The 24,359-nt window shown below is 38.7% G+C and overlaps 1 pseudogene; it reads left to right on the forward strand.

Moving 5' to 3' along the window:
• The first annotated feature begins 703 nt into the window (after positions 1–703).
• The window catches only part of LOC149181604 (C2 and GRAM domain-containing protein At1g03370-like), a 76,854-nt pseudogene continuing 53,198 nt past the window's right edge, over positions 704–24,359 (forward strand).

Below are 24,359 nucleotides of genomic sequence, written 5' to 3' on the forward strand. Positions count from 1 at the left end.
GAAAATTGGATGACCAACATGATTTCTCAATTTTTGTGTCAGTCATGGTCAAGTTATTTTTATGTTTTGTTTAGAGTCTAAGTCATAGAGTCAGAGTCTCGTTTCTATTATCAAATAAAGGTCAACAACCCTATTTCTCCTATTATAGATCCCACATTATTTCAAAATTGTCATGTGTTAGGTTGTTTCAAAATTGACATGTGCTACGAAATTGCCTAGGAGTTTTCGTACCGCAAAACTCAGAAAATGCACTATATGCGCTACGAAATCAGGGATTCATAGTTAGGATTTTTCGTATCACAAAACCTAGAATTTGCACTGGATGTGATATGAAATCGGGGATTCATGTCAAATCGAGTCTAGTTGTCAAATCAACCTGAATTCGTTAATGCTTCATCATTAGGTGTCAGTCCAAGAACCTTACCCATCACACGCAGCCATTCCCTCTCATCATTAGATTCGTTAGGGGTCTTTGTATGCACTATTTTCAAATTTAAAAAAGAAAAGGTAAGGGTGAATTGGTATTGGTCATTTTCATGTTCCTTTCATGCATAAGAAGTACTTGGAAAGCTCAGGGTCAACATACATTAGAGTTCTTTGAAGGCTCAAGAGAGGCAGTTCTCCATTTCAAGTCAAGCAAGGTTGTGTTGAAACTAAAACAGGGAAAGTTTTTCCAAGTCTCCTTTACAAGGATTTCACAGAAATGTCTGAAGAAAAGAAGAACCATAGATCAGGCCGGTGTTTGAGAGCTAAGCCTGAAGGCTTAGATGTTCTCATGAAGAATAGAGAGGTTGAAGAAGCATTCAAACATGTGGGCTACTGGAGGTTCTGTGAAAAACTTCAGGGAGGTCATAGTCAAGTAACCAAGGATTTTGCTTTTAATTTCACAGGTTTGAATTCAAAGGTTGGAGTGCTAGAATTACCCATTTCTCCTGAGGTCATTTCTACAGTCACAAAGATTCCAAGAGGCCAAGAGAGATGGTTTAAGAACTTCAAATTTAAAATGGCACCTTGCAAGGTATTCCTGAAGCCCAAATTCATAGACTCAGACTTAACTAAATCGATGCCTAGGAGCTATGTCAAAGAATCATTTGCCAACTTACTCACATACATCCAAAGATACTTTACCTGTGAAGGGAGATACCATAAGGTGTACTCTTACCATTTCAAGCTTCTATTACATTTCACTAGAAAAACATCTCTCGACTTAACTTTTTATATTTTCCGAAGCTTAGGCAAGATGTTTGATAACATTTACTTGAAGAAAGAAGCTTTTGAAACATTGTTGTTCCATCATGGCTTGATCAAATTAATTGTTTTACATGATCTTCAAAAGGTAGATAGGGAATGGTCTACTTTCCTATTTATGTTTTGAAATTGAAACAGGACTTAGCCCTAGGGCTAGGGAAATATCTTCACCAACAACAAGTCATCAGAAAGAAGCAAGGTCAAGCAGGTTTGAGAAACTTAAAGCTAGAAAGAAAGTGAAGGAACCTACGACACCACTAATTATTCAAGATACTCCTCAACAGTCGCAGAAGAAGAAGGTTCAAATCAAGGAAGTGGTACAAAAACAATCTATTGATGAAACAATCCAGAGAAGAATAACCAGAAGCCAATTAGCCAAAGAAAAGGGTAAAATAGTGATCACTGATGATAGCCCAGCTTCAAAAGGTAGTTTGAATGATCTCCTCCAGGCTATCGACATAGAAGAGTCCCCTCTGGTCCAAGCAGACTTAATTGAAGCAGGTAAGAGAAAAACAAAAAGAGTTAAATCTTATAAAAAACTCCAATTTGATGACTAGGTCTTAGAGTTCGTTTTCAAGCCAAGAAGGCCTATGACTAGACATTTAAGAAGGTCACAAGAGGCAGAGCTAGAAGTAAGTGAGATAGAGCAGGTAGCAGAGTTCCTTGAAGAGCCTGTGGTTCCACCAGTGCAATCATCACCAATGCACAAAGATGAAAGAAATAAGGCAATTGGTACTCAAGAAGAAGAATGTAGCTTTGAGGAGGTAAAAAAGAAATTGAAGTCTACCAATCTTGAGATTGCTCAACTTAAGAAAAGGGCGAGGAAACATGCAGTTGAAAAAGCCAATTTCAAAAGAGTAAAAGCCATTTGGGAAGATGGAAAAGTTCCAAGACATGAAGTAGTTGACAGTCATGCTCAATATTTCACTTGGACTGTCCCTGCAATAAAGGAGGCAAGATATATCAGAGGGATCAATGGTAAATTAAGAACTAAAATCAGGATGATGAAAAGACAAATTGAAGACCTGGAGATTCAGCTGAACAAGTCTGGAGGTCAGCTTCAGCATAAATAAACCAGATAGTAAGTGATGAAGTTTTGACACAATTTTGATTAGGAAATTACTGTTTGAAGTTGTTTATGGATGGATAATGTCAAATATCTTGGGCCTAATAGCATAAGGTGAAGCTGTGAACAAATCCCAAGGAAGACAATTTTTGAGAAAAAAATGTGTGTTTTTGATTCACACAGCAGTTTCGTAGCACGCTAAGAAACTGTTATAGGTGACATGTATCGCACAGCAGTTTTGTAGCGCGCTACAAAACTGCTGTAGCTACCAGTTTTGTTTTTTTGTGGATATATCTTGAAAGGGAAAGGAGATTATTTTGAAAAGGGTGCTGCTGCAGAGATATAGGAAGACCACTTAAGAAGGTTTGAACCCTGAACCATATACAAACACCAAATCCTGCGTTGCTAAAATAGTAGTTATTTCGTAGCTCAATTAGTTTGTCATGCTTCAGGAAACATTCAAGAGTTTTTGTCTTGGCAGAAGTGTAGGAGTAGGGTCTATGGTTAATTTAATGCATGTCATGAGATTAAAAGAGACAACATGGTTAGCAGAGACTTTGAAGAATCTTCTTGAAAACCAAAGCAACAATACAGGGGGCAGTTTCCTAGTTTCGAGGAAAGTCAAATGATAGGTAATTGAAGTCTAGCATGGAGTTTAAAGTCATCACCAAAGCCAAAGTTGAGGAGGGACAGCTGTCAAAGACCGAATTTATTCCATAATCTAGGTTGTTGCTAGCATAATAAGGAGTTACACTCCTAGTTGTATTAGGATTCTAGGATTGTCAGTTAACAACTAGTTGTAATTAATAGTTTGTTTTAAGTATGAATAGGTGTCAATGTCAAGTAAATTTGAATTCCCCTTAGGTTTGAGAAAGGAATCCAAGATTGTAATTAACTCTATAAAGGACAAGAGGTGTAATGCACCAAGGGTTGGAAATTTTTCAAAAGAACACTCATACTATGTTATTGTGAAAGACTGTGTTTTTTATGTAATACAGTGATTTGGCTTTATTACTCAGGATTCAAAAGAGAGTTTAATGTTTGATTGTCTTATGGTTGTCCTCATTTCCTCACTTGCAGTGGTATGAATTCATGTTACTTAGAACTCATTAACAGTGCTCTAACTTCCTTCATGTATTTGTAGACTGTGTTTCCTACATATTGTTATATGTTACTGATATATTAAACTCTTGATGCCCTGACTTCCATGTAAGGATAATTTGGTTGTGACACTGAAACATTTTCTGACTCCATAAGCCCAATGGATGTTTATTGATTGTGTTTAACCAATTATATTTCTTCACTTATTTTTCATAGAGTTATCCATCTAATCTTTAATTAAAATCTTTAACCTAGTGAGAGAGCCCTCTCAGGTTGAGGAGGTTAAGCCTCAACCAAAAGTTGGTCTGAAATAGTTGCTCAAGGTCCTCCTAGTTAGCAGCCTATTAGGAGAAGGTTTTCTGATAACACATGCAATGAGAGAAAGACCTATAAGGGATTGCATAGTTCTAGATGGTGATTTCCCTAATTAATAGGGGGCTAGTTCCCAAGTAAACAATGCAAGGAAATAGGGACATGCATAAGTAGAAAATTGGTTAAGTATTGGCTAAGTCTTGTCTAGGAAGTAATGAGATAGATTATACTTGTGCAAAGGTTTCTTGAGCTTGAGAAAACATTGTATTCCTTCTGTATTTTCTAACTTATGCAATACAGATAGGAAGGGATTTTGATAAGTTTCTTTCCACTTAGATAAATATTTCAGTATATGTGTGGTTGAATCTTTTCTCATATTTATATTATGATTCCTTTATCATTTAATTGTTTCCACTAATGAGTAGAGTAGATTTAAGTCTATTGTTTTAGTAAATTACATTAGCAGTTTGAATCTACAAGGAAAGTCTACAAATTGTTTCTTTTGACAAAAAATATAGCAACGGTCACTTAGCGTTATCAAAAACTCATTAGAATAATCAATGATGATGAACATTTTTTGACCTTCACCAAAATTACCCAGAAGGAGCATTGGTGAGGGCCAATAAAATATCATCACTAGAAGTGTCACCAAAGAGAGAATTAGTGATAGACCTTTAAAAACCCTCACCAAAAGTGTCATTAAAAATGGTTTTGGTGACAAACCTTAAAGGATTAGCATTATATGCACTTACAACCATGATTGTTTAAGGACTATCACCATATGCAACATTGGTGATGAACCTTAAAGGTTCATCACAAGCATGAACCTCACCAATGAGCTTTTTTGTTGTAGTGATTAAATCCTTTACAAAGATCAAGCAAGGAAAAGTTGGATCAAGAAACTTCAGTGGGAATAATTGTAGGTAGTGGGTTTCATGTGTGATTTTCCATTTGGTTTGTGAATGCATGGTACATGCATGTATGGATTCAGTTCTCTTGCTGTCATTGGTATGTGTTTCTCTAGCTGTGATGGTGGTTTCAACCTCGCCTTGTCATTTCTGGAGACACATGGTGTGATAGGGTTATTTTGTTTGGTTGAGATTTGGATTGTCGGATGGTTTTGGAACTGGGTGAGTTGGTCTAAGGAAAATTCCCAAGGACGTAGGAATCCCTTGAATGGTTTTGGTTGGATTGCGGTATAGCCTAAGGGTGGAAATGAGAAAATTCCTTAAGGTATATGTGAAGAAAACTAGAGGCATATAAACTCGTTTAGGGCCTCATGATCCCTTGATCAGTTTTGGCGGGGTTGGGGTAAATCTTGGTAGTGTATGTTTGTGTTTTGGGCCTAGTGATCCCTTGACCCGTTTTGGTGGTATTCTAGTAAAGCATAGTTGTGTAGGTGCTTGTTTCAGGTCTAGGAGTCCCTTGACCGATTTTGGCGGGATTACAGTAAGGTCTGAGGAAGCCATGGATATTTTGTTGTGAGTCCCACATTCATGCTTAGAATATGGTGCGGGGCTCATTGGCTAAAATAAAGATTTGTTTCATCTCAATCTATGGTCAGTTCATATGTGGAAGTCCCTGTCTTGGTTTAATTTTTCATATGTTAATAAGAGTTATTTTCCTATTGTATTTCATGAGTATTTATAATTGTTATTATGTGTCTTTGATGGTTTTTCTATGATTGTTATTATTATGGTTATATTCTAGTTATAAGCATCGTTTCATGACATACTCTGGTTATGGATATTATCATGTTTTGATTGGTAAATGAAGGGTTATTGAATGCATGACCTAATAGATGTTATTGCAGCTAGTATGAGAGGGAATTAGACCTTCTTGATGATTCTTAGATAAGTATTAGACTCTTATGTTCAGATATGCATTCATGACCTACATATTACATGTTCACGATGTGTTTGACAAAATGACTATCATAGTTAGGCCTATTTAGGTCAATTCCTTGAGAAAATTTTGTATGAATGTATTTGTCTTGATGTCATTTATCATTATGGAAAGTCTCACTAAGCTCTGGGTAGTGATCTAGAGGGTGACCTGGAATTTAGGCTCAGAATCCGGAACCGAATGCTCTGAACCGAAATTTTTGGATTGAAACCACTAGGATGTAGGCTTTTGGGAATCGTTGGAGGCTTCCAACCACATGGATGAATTATCGTGGGAGTGGTTGAGAGCCCAAATATGTGAAAAATAGGTCTAGCTCAAGGTTTGGCTACCTGGGGTGGTTGTTCAGCCCCTGAGTGTCATGTAGCTCCTGTAGGAGGTGTCAAGTGGTAAGTTTGCGGTCATTAGTTGACCCCACTTCCTTAATAGGATCTAGAATGTTGGTCCATGTGATAGTAGCTCTATGTCTCATATTTATGCTGACATATTGATGAAAGTGGGTAAATGTTGGAGGGAGGTGTTATAGGCTGGTATCAGAGCATGGTTCAAATACCTGGATTGGATGGGCAGAATGTGTTTTTCATGCAAGCATGTCAATGTCTATGTGATTGTTATGCATGCCTTTTCATGGTTATGTTTGTGGTGCACAAGGTCATGGTATGCAATTAGTATTATCATGCATGAAGTTTATATATTGATGTGATTATGTATATACATGTATCGTGCTAATCTAGATTGATTTTGTAGATGAGATAACCTCTCCTAAAATTCATTGAGGTATGTTGATTATGTTTGTATTTGGTTTATCTAACATGGTATGTTTACAGGAAGAAGAGGATCAAATGTGACTAGGAAATGGGTGGATTACAGTGCATGAGACTCCCCTTAGAGATCATATGTGAAACCAAGAGATGAGTACACTCCAGAAATAGCAGACACATTGAGAAGCTTAAAGGTAGAGATAAGAGGTTGCAAAGCAGGTAATGATAGAATCATTGAATCACAAAAAATACATTCCAGCGTATGGGACAAACACACAGAGGTCATTGTAGTTATTCTTTAGAGTTTTTCAGACGTGCAAAGACATGGAAAATCATGTATCAGTTATGAACAGGAGGATAGGACTAATGGAGCATATGGTAGCAGGTCTCATGGTGAGCACATGTCCGATAGGGATGAAACAGTCAGGGATTACAGGTTTTTGGATACACCTTATAGGCGAGGCAATGGACATGGTTTCTACTCTAGTTATGGCTCAGATAGGTATAATGGTCATCATCACTATCATCCTTATAGGAGGATCGATAGGGGATATTTTATAGATGTGTTCAAGAAAGCCAAGGAACCTACATTTGATGGAGAGTTGAAGAAACCAGAAGATGTAGAGGAAAGGTTGCTTGGAATGAATAGTTATTTGAGTTGCATGAATACACAAAGAGCATGAAGGCCAAGATATCTATTTTTAGCCTCAAAGGGAAAGCAAATATTTGGTGGGAAGATGTGAAATGGGTTAGAGACATTAGGGTAAAGGATTTGAGTTGGCGTAAATTCAAGAGACTCTTTAGGAGGAAGTATTTGTCAGAAATGTATTATGATAGTAATCTGAAGGAGTTTTATGAGTTAAAGATGGGACAGATGACAAATGAGGAATACATGAATAAGTTCCTAGAGTTCTTTAGGTATGTGTCATATCTTAAGATTGAGAAAGACAAAGTTCAAAGATTTGTTAGTGGATTGCCATTAGCATTTAAGGATAAGATTGAGTATGATGAAGTCTCGGTCAATGGAAGAAGTCATTTGAAAGTTGAATCACTATTATGAGTAATCGAAGCATAATACCAAGTCTATGCAGGGCTAGAAAGGAAATGAAAATACTAAAGGTAAATGGCCACTGAAGTGAACAATATCTCATGATGCAGGAGAGAAAGATAATGTTTCTTCTTACAAGAAGTTTAATGCATTTACGAAGGGACATGGGTAGCATCCTTAAGAGCAACATAATAGAGGTGATGGTAGGAGACAATTGCAATGTTTGATATATGGCAAGGAGCATCTCATGAATGATTGCCCATTATATTAGAGTGGTAGGCCTCATATATATAGTGCTCAAGAGGCATAGATAGTTGGGTATGTTGGGCAGAGAATTCCTCTAATTTATGTAGCATTGGATAACATGTAGGTGGATCGCCAGGAATCTATTATTGAGATGGATGGAAGATTTGTGATCAAGTTGTTTCTATTTTGATTGAACCTAGATGTAGTTGTAGTTCTGTTAGTCCTAACCTAGTGGATAAATGTGGTTTGAGAAAATAAGTGCATGCAGAGTCTTGATTAATGCAATTGGCTATAGGTATTAAGAAAAGAGTTCATCATTGGGTAAGAGCTTGTGAATTTGAGTTTAATGGTATGCCTACATTAGCTCATCTAAATTTAATTCCATTGGGATCATACATTATGCTTCTGGGTATGGATTGGCTATATCTTCATAGGACTAAGGTGGATTTTTATGAAAATACTATTGAGTGCCTAGATGAAAATGGAGAACAAATAATCTTTCACAGTAAGAAGGCAACATCAGTCATAATTTTTACAACTATGCAGGCAAAGTGTAGTTGCAAGAAAGGTTGTGTATTGTTTACAATGCATATTTTCAATGATAAATGTAAGGATGTTGAGGATGCGGAAGTCTGGAAGAGGTACCCAATTTTGCAGTAGTTTCAGGATGTATTATGAACATATATTTTAGATCTTTTTCCTCACAGGGAAGTGGAATTTTCTATTGAGTTGGTATTAGGCAAAACACCAACATCAAAGGCACTGTACATGTTGAGCACTCCCCAGTTAGTGGAATTGAAGTTGTAGTTGAAGAAAATTCTTGAAAAGGGATACATTAGGCCAAGTGTGTCACCTTGGGGTTCACCAATAGTGTTTGTGAAGAAGAATGATGATACTCTCATGTTATGCATTGATTACAGGCAGTTGAACAAGGTGATGATTAAGAAAAGGTATGTGTTGTTGAGGATTGATGACTTATTTGACTAGATGAAGGGATCAACACAGTTCTTGAAGATTAATTTGAGATTAGGATATCATTAGGTACGCATCAATGAAGAGGACATCTACAAGATAACCTTTTGTACTAGGTATGAGAATTATGAGTTTGTCATGGTTCCTTTTGGCTTGACTAGTGCTCCAGCTACTTTCATGTGCTTGATGAGTAGTGTGTTGCAACCTTATATGGACAAGTTTGTGATTGTATTTATTGATGATATTTTAATATATTCTAAGAATGGGGAAGAGCATGTCAAACAATTAGTAGTAGTATTGATATTGCTAAGAGAGCACTAGTTGTATGAAAATCTTAATAAATGAATTTTCTTTCAGATAGAGGTACATTACTTGGGACATGTTGTTTCCAAGGAAGGAATAATAGTGGATATGGAAAATATCAAAGTTATCGTGGAATGGGTAGCTCCTAGAAATGTCGATGAGGTTATATCATTCATGGGGTTAGCAGGAACTTCTCACAAATTTCATTTCCTATTAGATCATTGCAGAGGAAAGGAAAGAAATTTGAAAGGGGAGAGGAATGTGCAACTAGTTTTGAGTAGTTGGCATAGTTGCTTACAAATCCTCCAATTATAAAGTTGGCAGATCTAAATAAAGAGTTTGTGGTATGTACAAATTCTTGCAAGAGAGGACTTGGTGGAGTCCTAATGCAAGAGGGACACATGATCTTGAGTTGGCAACAATCATTCATTCATTGAAGATGTGGAGACATTATCTTCTTGGAAGGAGGATTTTCTTGATCAGTGATCACAATGAACTAAGATACTTGTTTGACCAACCTAATATGAATTCCAAGCAAGATAGATGGTTGGACATGCTCATTGATTTTGATTTAAAGATCAATTACATTAAGGGTAAAGAGAACAGGGTTGCAGATGCCCTTAGCAAAAGAGGGAAGGTGAATCACCTAGAAACTATGAGTTCATATGGGAGAAATTTACAGGTTTAGATGTTATGGGCAGGACAACATGATGATAGGTATAGGGACCTTAGGTAGAGGTTACAACAACAGGGTATAGGTGATCAAGATGTGGATTACCATCTCATGACGGATGGTTTGGTCAGATTTATGAACAAGATCTATGTGTCATACATCAGTGAACTCAAGAAGCTTACCTTGCCGGAATTTCATGTTAAGCCATATTCAAATCATTCAGGATATCAAAAGACTCTAATAATTGCAAAGAACTTCTACTATTGGCTGAATCTGAAGAAAGAGGTAGTTGATTTCATCACAAGGTGTTTGGATTCTCGTAATGTAAAGGTAGAGTGCGAGCATCTAGGTGGTCTATTGTAGCTGATTCCAATTCTAGAGTGGAAATGGGAGGTCATTTTGATGGATTTAATTACAGGTTTTCCAAGAAAATGTAAACAACATGATTCTATTATGGTTGTGGTTTACAGGTTGGTTGAGGTATCTCACTTCATAGTGGTTAAGTCTAATTATTCAACTAGTGAGGTAGCATAGGTATTCATCAAGGAGATAGTGAGGTTGCATGGTATTCCTAAGAAGATTGTGTCAAACAGAGATGCCAAGTTCACTTCCTTTCTCCAATGCTAGACTGCTCCAAGACTGCTCTAAGTGTGCAAGAGTATGAAAGAGAGAGAATACAGAGAGAGCTCCACCATAGAACTGTAAAAAGTTGTGAACCGATCCTTCACATGCAAACCTGTGAAGGAGATCCTTGGCAAATGAGTTCACTTCCAAGTTTTAGGAGGATTTATTTACAGGTTTAGGTATAGATTTGGCCTTTAGTACAACTTATCATCCACAAATAGAGTGGGTGAACAATATTATAGAGGACATGTTGAGGATGTATGTTATGCATCAACAAAGGAAGTGGGAAGAGTATCTTCCAATGGTAGAGTTTTCTTACAACAATGGGCATCAGGGGTCACTAAGGATGAGTTTGTTTGAGGCACATTATGGGAAAATTTGTAATACTCCCATCAATTTTAGTGATCTAGTGAATAGGGTATTGGTAGGACTTGACATGTTGGAAAACATGGAATAGGAAATGCAGTTTATCAAGAAGAATCTAAAGGAAGCACAGGATAGAAAAAAGAGCTATGCAAATAAGAACGATGCATTTAAGGAGTTTGAAGTTGGTTAGCATGTGTACTTTCACATCAAGCCAAAAAGGAGCTCCTTGAGTATTTGGTCATGTGCGAATTTGACACCTCGATATTGTAGGCCATTCAAGACCCTCGAGAGGATTGGACTAGTGGCATACATAATTGCACCACCTCCGATAGTGGAAGTATATGATGTTTTTCATGTTTCATTGATTAAAATATATGTGAAATATGTTGATCATATGATTGACTATCCTGTATTGCAGGTGGAGTTAGAAGGAGAATTCTAGCCAGAACCTTAGTGCATTTTGTAGCGGAAACAACTCATGCTCTAGAACCGAGCAATCAAGCAAGTTAAAGTTTAGTGGAAGCCCTTTGGGCCCGATGAAGCTACATGGGAGATGGCTGATCGAATGCAGTATATGTATCCTTCATTACTTTCCAGTGAAGGAAAACGAGTTTTGGTATATGTACATATGTATGCATGGGCATTATTGTAAATATCACAATGAGTTGTGTTATAAAGCTCCAATAAGCAATATGGTTGTCATGTTTTTATGTTTTTCATGTGGTTTTGCTTTCAGCAGGTTGTCATTGTAAATACTGCATCGATCTAAGTTATAAATATCCATGGGTAGTGTTTTTTGGTTTTGAGTGGTCTTGTTGGTTATGGGTCATTGAACACCGACGATGGTGTTCCCCAAAGGGGGAGGGTTCTGTAACAACCTTGTGTTAAAAGTTCATGTAATAAAGTTAATAAAGGAAAAATAAGACCAAGGTCATGGGACACATATTCCAAGTTGAATGTTAGGAAAAAATCCTAGTGGGTGTTCATTTGGTTTATTATGGCTAAATAAATTGGCAAAGGCATTGGAAAAGGCTTTGAAAAGGAAAAGAGACATTAATTGGTATTTTATTTATGAAAATATAGGAATAGGAGAAAAGGAAGGTGGAAGGTCACAGGTTTGCATGTGAAGGATCAGTTCACAACTTTTTACAGTTCTATGGTGGAGCTCTCTCTGTATTCTCTCTCTTTCATACTCTTGCACACTTAGAGCAGTCTTGGAGCAGTCTAGCATTGGAGAAAGGAAGGAAAAGTAAGGACAAGAAAGCAAAGGAAAGAAAGGATCAAGAAAGGAAAACTTGGATCAAGTAGCTTCAGTGGGAATACTCATAGGTAACAGGTTGTATGCACATGCATGTATGGATTTGGTCCTCTTATTGTCATTGGCACAATATTTTCTAGGTGTAACAGTGGTTTCAACATTGCCTTGCCATTTATAGATAACCATGGTGTGATGGGGTTCTTTCATTTGGTTGATCTTTGAATTTTTGGATGGTTTTGGAACTTGGTGAGGTGGATTTAGGAAAATTTCCAAGGGCCTAGGAATCCCTTGACTGGTTATGGCAGGATTGTGCTAAAGCCTGAGGGTGGAGACAGGAAAATTCCTCAAGGTATCAGTGAAGAAATGATCCATGTGGATATTGGTGGCCATTCACCTATTCCACTTAGAACCCAAAGTCAGTTTCATCTATTTCCTTAATTGTAGCACAATTTACTATTTTTGGCAGTTTTTCAGGTCTTGAACTTCTGGAGCCGTTTTGAGGCCCTAAACGGCGTTTTTTTTGGCAAAATTGCTTTCATGATTTTTAGGTCAATCACATCAATAGTTGTAGTCCTCAGAGACCATATTTCCAATGAGGTATCATACATTTCAAACGAAGATAATAGGACCAAGTTACGACCACGGGAAGTTGGCTGCCCAACTAACCCCAACGGGTTCCATAAACTCTTGGTGTTACATCTCCTCGGGTTAGGGTTTTGGTTGTTTAGGGTTTTCTCTTATTGTTCAATAATAAAAAGGCCCTTTAGCCTCATTGTAACGTAGTTCAGAGGCATGTAGATGCCACAACTCTTCTCAGAGATAAGCTACCATCTCCCAAGCTATATTATTTCCATTTTGTTTGTAATCATAGTTCAATATTTTTATATTAATGAAATGAAGTATTTTTCTGCTACTTATCTATGTTTATGATTATATCTATAACTTGTTGTGTTCCATTTTAAGTTCGGATCAATGGTATCAGAGAAATCTGCTCTTTGCCTGTTTTTCTTTGTAAGTCCCTAACGAGTTCAGGGTATAAGGAGTTAGGGCTCGATCTAGTTGAACCATTGTAGGATCAGCCTCACAAATCATGACGACCTCCCATGGAGGAAGAATAAATATGAGGGGGAAGGAGATCCTTGTAAAATGTTTCTCAAGGAAGCCCTCGAGTGACAAAGGGACGTGATGATGGAGAACTTTACCCAGATCCTTCGATGACTACCCATAGGCGATGCATATTTATCCAACAGCCACTCTAGAGGTGCCACTCCTTTTAAGGTACAATTTAGCACCAATGTTCCCATATTCAAAGGCCTGATAGATGCATATGCCATAGAAAAACATTTAAATCTATTGGAAGAATATTTTTCAGTTCATGACTTTTCCAATGAGGAAAAGATTATATTTCCACTTCTCAAAGCTGCCCCACGTGTCAAGGAATGGTGGGAAACCTATTGTGAACAAAAGAATGAGAGTGAACCCTTGCTGTTTTCAGTTGCACCCACTAGGAATTTTTTCTGAGATGCCATCAAGGAACAATATTACCCTATCGGGAGCTATGAAGATAAATACATAAAGTGTACCAAGCTACGACAAGGAAGGGACCCAGATGTGCTAGAGTTCACAAATAATTTCCATACCCTTCGCATAAAGTTGGGTATCAAGGATATTGAGTGACATTTGGTGATCAAGTATCACGGTTGTCTACACAAATACATCTAGGATGAGATGGAGTTCTTGGACATTTCCTCGCTTGGTAAAGCGTATTAGTATGCTGTAAAGATTGAGCAATAGTTTAAATAGAAGAAGCGAGACTTTGGATATGTGAATCCAAAGCAAGGAAAAGGCACCCCCAAACCATAGAACAAGGGACCAATCCAAGGTGGAGTTACTCAGGACAACCTGCCAAAGCCACAAGCGAAAAACAACACCACAAAGATGAAGAAGGACACGGGAAAATGGTCTGAGTTCTGTTAGCCTCCTGCTGCAGCATGTATTCATCTTTCATGATCGACATTTTTACATGCCAAATATGTCATACTTTGCATGCTGCAACGTTCCATATTTGCTACAGAGGCCAGAGAATTGCTCATGAGAGTGTCCTAGTCTAAATGCCACTGCTATGTTCCATTTTTGATGAGTTTTTTCAGTTAAGGGAGGGCCAAACAGCTTAATCTTGGTCTCCCTAGGTTTCAATTTCCTGTTGTAGAATATAGAGAATCAACATCTGTCCAAAAAGCTTAATCTTGGCAGATTTGTAGATAGGTAGAGAAACAAGGGTGCTCAACTACTTAATCTGAGCCCCTGAATGAAATAAGTGTAGATGTAGATAGGAGGACAGCGAGAAGAAAAGAATGAAAAGCTGGGTATGCTAGTTCAAGTGCACCCAAATCAAAACAAGAGAAAATGTTAGGCAAGTAGGCTGGGTAAGTAGTTTTGTGGTTGCAGAATCAAGCTGTGTGATCCATTTCATGCTTTACAGTGTCATATCTATTCATATCACAAATGCAATGCAATTTTCCCTTGGAGGACTTCAAGCGAGACATGAATAACTCCCCCTTCTTCTTATTCCCCAAATCATTTACTAACCTCCCCAAAGAGGTCAAGATCTGCTTGATATCTCTTAAAGTTTCATCATTTGCCATATCATTGCCTAAGTAAAGATCTGCTTTGCTTAAGGATGCTTATATTTCTTATACGAGTCATTTTCCCCTTAATAGCCTAAGATTCACATACTTAGCACTCTCTCATCACATTTCATATTAACTGCTAACTTTATTATGTAACTCCTTATCTTTTCCCCTCCCCCGACTAACGCTATGTTAATAATTCCCCTATATACTTATCCCTTCCTTGGGTTGAAATATAACCATAAGTATCGCTTGGGAATTACTAAGTTTATTTGAAACTTAGTAAGAACCCTCATTTCACTCAAAAAACCATCATCTTAAAGTATTTGGACTCCTTGCAAAACACAAAAACCCCCTTCAAATGCCATCGGACTCACTCTGATGCATCAAGATCCCTTCCAAAGTGTTAAACGACCTTTCCGATCACATTAACCCTCCTCCAATAAGTCTTCCTCTCCTCCGACATGATATCGCTGTCGGAAGTTGCAGCATTCATTCATCGGCCCGCCCCTTTATACTTTCCCGATATCACTTCGCCGATGCGATTTCGGGATTGGCAGTCGCAAGGTTTTTTTACCTATATACATACGCCCCGTCTCGTCCACCGATGCGATATTGCTATCACATCCAAAAGCATATCGCATCGCACTCCATACATGTCCGCAATTTTTTCCATTTTGAACAGCCGCATGCCTTGTTGCTTTTCAGAAATCAGCGATCGCTCCCATCATATCACATATATAAAAACCATTGCCCTCTGTCCTTGCCAATTGCCGATCTCCGAGTTAAAACCCTGCCGCACTGCCACATCACCCTGCCACATCACCCTGCCACGTCACTACCGTATTGGGACCCCCGCTGACATCATGCTGATGTCATGCCGACGTCATCACTAAAGGAAGGTGCGAAGGGCACAAATCGCAGCAAAGAGAGCCCGGAATGAAAATCTGAAGCAATTTTCGATGCGCGATTAGCGCTTAGCGCTAATCGCTAAGAAAAAATGACCAAAATAGAAAGCCTCGTATCGTTCGGTTTCCAGGAGGCCTGAAAATTCGTAATTTTAATAGGATTTCTTCATTTATGATTCCTATTCAAATCGGCTAGCGCCAGTAGCATTCCAGAAGCCACGGAAATCATTTGTAGCAGCCATTCTTGCCTTGAAAGGGCAGAAAGGAGGCGATTTGACAGTTTCAAACATGCCGAGGGAGAGAAAATGGCCCGATTCAAGTGTCAAAGAGTATTAGAGGAAAGATGAAGCCCGGATTAAATTAAAGAGTATCAGTGATGCAGCAATGAGTGTTAGTTCGAAGCGGGCGAACATTAAAAGCCCCCAAACAAAGTCAAAGAAAGCGGTACAGCCATTTAAAGGCCCTTAGATCACAGTTAATACACATCAAAGCCCCTCAAGAGTGGCGCATCAAAGCCCAAAGCACAGTTATGGCTGAATGAACCGCACAGAGCCATAAGGACAGATTTCAAATCATATTTTTGTGGTAGCTACCCAGCGTGGCACTTAGATATCTTCCTGCATTTATTTCACGACAAGATTAGGGTAAAGAACTCGTTTTCCTTAGATCTGTTTAAGATCTGCTATAATGAATATTTTTAGATATTTTCCCTATATAAACAACCCGAATTCATTGTTTAAAGGGTTGGTTGGTTGTACAGCTCCAAGAGAGACTCGCTCTGTATACCTGATGTTTTACTTAATCAAAGACTGGTGAAAAGCTTGGAGGAATGACTGTGTGCTGTGTATTAATGTTTTGAAGAATTGAATGTGGAATTCTTGTGCTGCAACATGACTCAATAAGTGTTTCTTACCTTTGTTTTCCATTGATGTACCATCTGAAATAGCAGAAAGAATGAATAGTTTAGAATTGGTGTAAATGCCCTCTATGCTCAATTTCTGCTGTTTCTTTATGTTTTCATCTAAATTAGTAATGAATATGAATTCCCTGTGGCTCATATTTCCCCTAATTCACTCATGTTTGACAGTTATCTGGGGATTCTCCACTACTCCAAGACAGAGCTCATTCACCTTCCCTTTATTAAGCTGAACGAGAGATTCTTAATTGCCTCTCATTCCTTAACCCTCATTCCATCCTTTAAGCTTGAATCATCGTTTCATGTGAAGCTAGCTTGCTCCATATTCCCTCTTGTGACTAAGAAAACGCACCAGCAGTCCCACTCCTTGACTCCATGCCCAATGTTTCTAAAACTTTCATGCTATCCCTACCTCTTACTTGAAAGCATCATCCTTCCCACCAAAATCAAACAAAATCCCTTGAACTCAATAACTAGCCTAAAATCATCATCAACAAAGCTAAATCATTAAGAGAGAGCCCTCTCTGACTGCTGGTAGGCTAGGACCTGCAGTACAAATATTGGTTTGTGGTTACCTCGGCCGTATCATTTAAGAAGCTTTAAGGACAACATGAGTGATAACATAATGGCGACTCCACTGGGGAACTTCTTCAGATAATTTTATAAATCAAGTTGGAAAGCTCCACTGGGAAAGAATCTGACCTCCAAAAGTTTCTTTCTAACCCACTTTCTTAGAAAAATCTCCAAAAAACAGGTTAGAAGCTGGCTCCTAAGAAGAAAATACATAATACCAGGTCAAACCCAGACCCAAATCCACCAGTTGTTTTTGAAAATCCGAATTTAATCACAAGAAACCTCAAGAAATTAGAGCGAAAAGAAGATTTTGCTGATTCTAGTCCTGAGATAGTTCGGCCAAGTGGTGTTCCCACCCCTGACAAAGTTTTATTTCGTTCAACTCCTAGTTCCGCTTGTTCTTTATCCACCTCTCAAATCACTGCTTCCACACCTTCGTTCACTGTGCATGCTACCACTACTACTCCTGTTATCCCAGTTGTTCCAGCTGTTCCATTTATCCCTATTGCCCCACTTATACCTGTTAATATGGCTAATAGATATGCACCCCTACAGCTGCTTGCTAACCTCGGGGCTATGCCTCAGGATTACCAGACTAAAATAACTTATTTTGATGGCACGGATGCCTGCACAGCCCTTCAACATACAAAGAAAATGTAGGATTACTTTGAAAGCTATGAGATTGACGATGATGGGGTGAGAATGAATATTTTTGTCCAAAGTTTGACAGGTGATGTCAGGACTTGGTTTAGAGCACTCCCAGCTAATTCCATAGCATACCCAGAAGCCTTGTACCAGTCATTTATCAACAGATGGGAGAAAAAGAAAGACCCCTTGCACATACTAGCCGAATACGATACAATTAAAAGAGGCCCTCAAGAAACTATTTTGGACTATTGTGCAAGATTCAATAATGTCTACAATGCAATACCACAGAACTTAAGACCTCGACTTGACCTTGCCTTGTATAAATTCCCTGATGGTTTCGACCCAGATATGGCCTACCAGTTAAAAGAAAGAGCCCCTAATAGCCTTGCCGAAATGCAAAACGTGGCTGTCACTGTGGAGGCAAATTTAATTGCCAAAAGAAACAGAGCCAGAACAGAGAGAAGAACAACCTTTAAGGAAGAACCCTCAGCCATAGACCAAAAGCTGGATGCCCTTATCAGTGGCATGCATAGGCTAGTAGACGGAGTGGACAATGTTGAGAAAAAATCATCTTGGGATGGGCAGCAAACCAACGCTGTTAGGAACCCAAACTTCAGAAGGAATGAAAACCCAAATGCAGAAGGGCGAGCCCAGACCGTGAAATAAGGCCTCCTTTCCAAGAAAATTACACTGAGACGTAAGCAGCTAATGAGCCCATGGAAGACACTCACATAAACCTAATGGGTTTGAAGAACGAGCAACATGTCTTCTTAACTAAAGAAGACCAAAATAATGATAACATGCATCAACACCAAACTCTAACCCAAGAATCTTTCGACTTTGAACAAGCCTATGACCCAGCCGTTTATGAGCTAAACAAGCAGTATAATCTAAGAACCAGAACGATTGATGTACCCAAGCCCATCAAACCAAAGGAAAAACAACATCCCGATAAAATCAAAGGCAAGGTTGTTATAACAGAATACGTTGAACAATCTGTCCCAAACCCACAGCACGTAACCATAGATGATATAGCTATCGAACAGCCTTCTAAAAAGCAGCCTGTCGTGCCTTTTTTCTCAAAGGAAAATGCGCACAACATTCCCAAAAGCCTGCCCATAACTGAAAAAACGCAAGCGATCACTCTCCATGACACTGGCAAACGAGAGGAAATCGCTGATAATTCCAATGAAAAAGAGAAATCTTCTATCATCAACACCAAGACTCCACTGGAAAAGCCATTTAATTTAGAGGCAGAGATTGGAAAACTTAAGATATCCATCCCCCTCTCAGAACTTGCCAAACATGATGTTTATAGGCAGCAAATACAAAGATCGTTACAAATGCCAGAGGTTAAGGATGATGTAAATGTTTTAGATGATACCCCAGAGCTGCTCTTTGGCCCAGAAGTCAATGGAAAGATAGTCAATGGAGTAGTTTTTCCATTTTATATCAGTTTGCATATCCATGATAAAATTTTACATAACGCAATGTTTGACTCAGGTGCATCACACAATCTTATGCCCAAAGCAGTAATGGAAAAACTAAACCTTGACATAACCAGGCCATACAAAGATTTATTCTCCTTTGACTCAAGTCAAGTCAAGTGTTTAGGCTTAATCAAAGACTTGTGTGTCTCCTTAGTCCAATATCCTAACAAGACAATCCTCATGGATGTGGTGGTTGCTGACATTCCACCAAAATAAGGCATGCTCCTATCAAGGTCTTGGGGAGAAAAACTCCAAGGATCGCTTCAATTAGACCTCTCTTATGCCACTATATCAGTCTTTGGGCAACTAAAAGGACTATATAGAGAAACACTCATGAAATATATGGTGAGTAGCGAGGATGAGCCACAAAACTTCCCCATCTACTCGATCCATACTGATATGGATTCATTCATTTTGTTTAATAATGATAGCCGCCCTTTAACTGATGTCAAGCCTTTGGCTTTAGAAGAACAAGCACACATTAATGAAGAATCAGTTGCACATACCCATGAGACTATCACAACAGCCACTGCAACCAGCACACAAGAAGAACCTCGCCAAACACGAGACTCAGGTCTGCCCAATCCTAAAATGACTGAAACTCTCAATACTAACCACAAGCAAGAAATCACATGGTATTTAGAGTTTTATGGTTCAGTAAACAAGTTAGGAGCAGGGCCTGGAATATGGATTCACAACACACATAACAATCATGCACAAGGTCATGCATACAGACTAAATTTCAAATGCACCAACAACATGGCCGAGTATGAGGCACTCCTCTTAGGCCTTAAGCTGCTCAGAGCTTTAGGAGCTGCCAAAGTGTCCATTCTAGGTGACTCCAACCTAGTAATCCAACAAATGAAAGGCAACTTTGTTACTAATGACAATAGAATGAGGGCCTATAGGACCGTTGCCACTAATATACTCAATACATTCACTGAATCCACACTTGCCAAGATCTCAAGAGATCATAACATTCATGCACATAGCCTAGCCACTTTTTCTAGTACGTGCAAGCTTCCCTTTGAGCCAAATCACCATTTCACTATTGAAATAAAACATAGGCCTGCCATCCAAAATAATGTTAAAGATTGGCAAGTATTCAAAAATGATTCCCAGATTAACAATTTCCTCACTCTTGAGCATGAGTTTTCAAATATAAACATTGACATGGATGTTATGACGGATGAACAATAGCAAACAAATGAAAATCAGCAGGTTGTAACAGCAGTAACAGCCAAACAAATCCTAAACCCAACTGTTTTTGACAATGCAAACATAGAAGAGCTAAAACAGATGCAATTGGAGGAAATAGCCGAAACAGAGGCCGAGATCGTTGATCTAAAGGATAACTTTCTCCCTGCTGGCCTCACTCCGTTAGAAGATATGTTTGATACAAATGATGTGCCCAAAAAACCAAAAATGCAACCCTTAAACGCCGCTATAGAAGAACATAACATTGGGACAGCAGAGAAGCCCAAAATGATCAAACTATCTCAATCTTTGCCACCTGATCAAAAGCCCAAATATGTTGATTTATTCAAAGAATTCCAAGATGTATTTGCTTGGAGTTATGAGGACTTGAAGTCCTATGACACCTCAGTGATCCAACACACCATTCCCTTAAAACCAAATCAAAATCCCTTCAAATAGAAACTTAGGAGAATCAATCCTGTGCTTCTCCCTTTGATTGAAAAGGAAGTGAAAGGGATGTTTGAAGCAGGCATCATAGCACCCATCAGATTTTCTGAATGGGTATCCAATCTTGTTCCCACAAGAAAGAAGACAGGTGAGATTAGGCTATGTGTAGATCTAAGAAATTTAAACCAAGTCTCCCTAAAAGACCACTACCCCTTGCCAAAAATGGACCACATCCTACAAACAGTAGTGGGGTCATCAAGAATCTCTTTGCTAGATGGCTTTTCAGGTTTCAATCAAATACTAGTTCACCCAGACGATCAAGACAAGACAGCCTTTACCACACCGTGGGGAACATTTAAATATGTGAAGATGCCTTTCAGACTTAAAAACGCTGGTGCTACCTTTCAAAGGGCAATGGATATTGCTTTTGCCAAGGAAATACATGATTTCCTAGTTGTCTACCTCGATGAATTAACCCCTTTCTCCAAATCTGATCAAGAGCACCTAAAACATTTGAGGCAAATATTCATGACATGTAGGAAATACGACATTTCCTTGAATCCCAAAAAGTCTCTCTTTGGCCTTGAAGAAGGCAAACTACTTGGCCATATCATCTCAAAAGATGGGATCAGAATAGATCCTGAAAGGATCCAAGCCATTTTGCAAATCCCATATCCAAGAAATATAAAAGAATTGCAAGCATTCCTAGGAAAGATCAATTTCCTAAGGAGATTTATCCCAAATCTAGCTGAACTGATAAGACTGTTAAGAAACATGTTAAAAAAGGATGCCAAGGTAAAATGGTCTCTTGAAACCAAACAAGCCTTTGAGAGTATCAAATCTGCCTTAACCCAAGCCCCAGTCCTCACAAGTCCTCAATTTGATAGGGACTTCATCATATTCTCATTTGCATCTGAGCACACCATAGCTGTTGTCCTTTTGCAAAAGGATGATCAAGGAGCTGAAAAGCCAATTGCATTTTTTAGCCGAGCCTTAAGAGATGCTCCTTTGAAGTACCAAATCATGGAGAAGTAGGCCTACGCTCTTGTTAAAGCAATCAAAGATTTCTGAGTTTACATTTTATATTCACATGTGATTGCCTATGTCCCAAATGCTGTTGTAAAAGACATACTAACCCAAGAGGGATTAGAAGGCAAAAGAGGCAAGTGGATTGCTAGTATCCTTGAGTATGACATTGAAATAAAACCAACCAAGCTGATAAAGGGACAAGGTTTAGCCAAACTGATGTCCGAAACAAACTTTCAAGCCTTAGACATTAACGAACTGGACAATGAATAGGAGCTGGCGACTCCACAGATCAGTGAAACCTTTTTGCAATCCCCATGGTATGTTGATATATGCTTTGTATTGTTAAACCTGTTTGCTCCCCCAGGATTGTCCAGAACCAAGAAAACATTTTTAAAAATGAAGGCCTCAAAGTTTTGTTTCATAGATGGTGCATTATTTTGGAAAAATCATGAAGGTATATTGCTTAATTGTTTAACCATGAATGAAACTAACAATGTCATGAAAGAATTCCATGTAGGGGACTGCGAAGGACATCTATATTGGAAGTCCAATGCTGATAAAATTTTAAGGGCTTGTTTCTATTGGCCCTCTTTATTTGCAGATATAAAGAAGTTTGCTATCTCATGTCATAAATGCCAAATATTTGAGGGCAAAAGAAAGCTGTTACCCTTGCCCCTTAAGCCCATCTCAACCGAGAAACCTTTTCAACAATGGGGTCTTGACTTCATTGGAGAAATCCACCCCTCTTCCTCAGGTCAGCACAAGTGGATTTTAACAGCCACCGACTATTTCACTAAATGGATTGAAGCCATCCCATGTAGACAGGCCAATGACTCCACCATTATCCAATTCCTTGAGTGCAATATCCTTTCCAGATTTGGCTGCCCTGAGAAGATCATCACTGACAACGCTGTTGCTTTCAAATCCAAAAAGATGATCAATTTTTGCCATAAATTTCATATCACCTTAGGTCACTCCACAGCCTATTACCCTCAAGGTAATGGCCTGGCCGAATCATCCAACAAGAGCCTGATCAATATTATCAAGAAGATCTTAGAAGAAAACAAGAAGAACTGGCATAGGAGGCTCACAAATGCCCTATGGGCAGATAGACTTTCAACAAAGAAATCCATTGGGATGAGCCCTTATGAGCTGGTATATGGCATGGAGGCCAGATTTCCATCTTCCTTGGGTATTCCTATCATCAAGCTGTTACAAGAGATCCAAGCTGAACCAAATAATGTTCAAAGAAGAATTAACCAGACCATTCATCTTCAGCAAACCAGAGAGCATGTGTATGACAGAGCTCAAATTGTGCAAGAAAGGCTAAAGAAAGCATTTGACAAAAGGACTAAAGCTGAGGATTTCTATATTGGCGATAAAGTGTTAAGGTGGGACTCACGAAGAGAAGACAAGGGAAAGCATGCAAAATTTGATTTTTTATGGAAAGGCCCATTTGTTATCAGTGTTGTGCAAGGCAATAACACGTATTTTCTCAAAACTATAGATGACAGCACAATGGAAGACGACCCTGTAAATGGCCGAATGTTGAAACATTATCGAGACCCCTTTTAAGGGATACAGTGCCCCTGTATATATCTGTACATTAGTGTTTGTATATATCAGAGCTTTCCTTTTATTTTTCATAAGCAATTCGATTGCTAGTAGCCACGTAGCATAGTATGGAGACAGAGTAGCGCAAGTCATCCATTTCAAAGCTCTGTCTTTGCGTTGATTTTGGGAAAAGAGTGCAGTTCTAAAGAAAAGAGCCAAAGGAGCGCGACATTCGAAGCCTCTATTCGATTGAAGTTAATTTCAATGAGAAGCACCTCAAATTTTCTCCCGGTTATCAAGTTACTTCAAAGGGTGCGCAAGGCAGGTTTAGGTATATTTTAAATGTACTCAATGGTCAAGGGGCAGCACTGTTGTTTATAACAGCAAATTCAATTAAAAATGCTGCATTCAAGTTTCCAGCTCTTCAGTCAATAGTATCAAAACAGAGGAGCGTTTTTAGTGTTACATCTACAGCCTATTCAAAAACAAAATTAAGAGTAGTTGCTCCAGTTTGTTCCCTTTTTGTGTTTATTTCAGAAGGCAGTTCTCAAGCAAAAATGTGTGTAATATCAAGCACGAAGAAGAAAGAAGGCAGTGCTTCATATTCGCAGTGATTCAGTTGAGGGAAAGTGCTGCTCATACGTCAAAGTCCCATGCATTTAACAGTCAGCACAAAGAAAGTCTCAGTCCTACAACAACAATAGAAGATCAAGGCAGTCTGACCTGCTATTCTTGGCTTTTCACAAGGAAAAGCCATCCCCAAGTGGAGCCACTATTAGCCTCCTGCTGCAGTAGGTATTCATCTTTCATGATCGACATTTTTACATGCCAAATATGTCATACTTTGCATGCTGCAACGTTCCATATTTGCTACAAAGGCCAGAGAATTGCTCATGAGAGTGTGCTAGTCTAAATGCCACTGCTATGTTCCATTTTTGATGAGTTTTTTCATTTAAGGGAGGGCCAAATAGCTTAATCTTGGTCTCCCTAGGTTTCAATTTCCTGTTGTAGAATATAGAGAATCAGCATCTATCCAAACAGCTTAATCTTGGCAGATTTGTAGATAGGTAGAGAAACAAGGGTGCTC

Source organism: Pinus tabuliformis, chromosome 3_2, assembly GCF_031772625.1.
Source record: "Pinus tabuliformis cultivar Carrire ecotype Pingquan chromosome 3_2, CPIR1, whole genome shotgun sequence".
NCBI lineage: Eukaryota > Viridiplantae > Streptophyta > Pinopsida > Pinales > Pinaceae > Pinus > Pinus tabuliformis.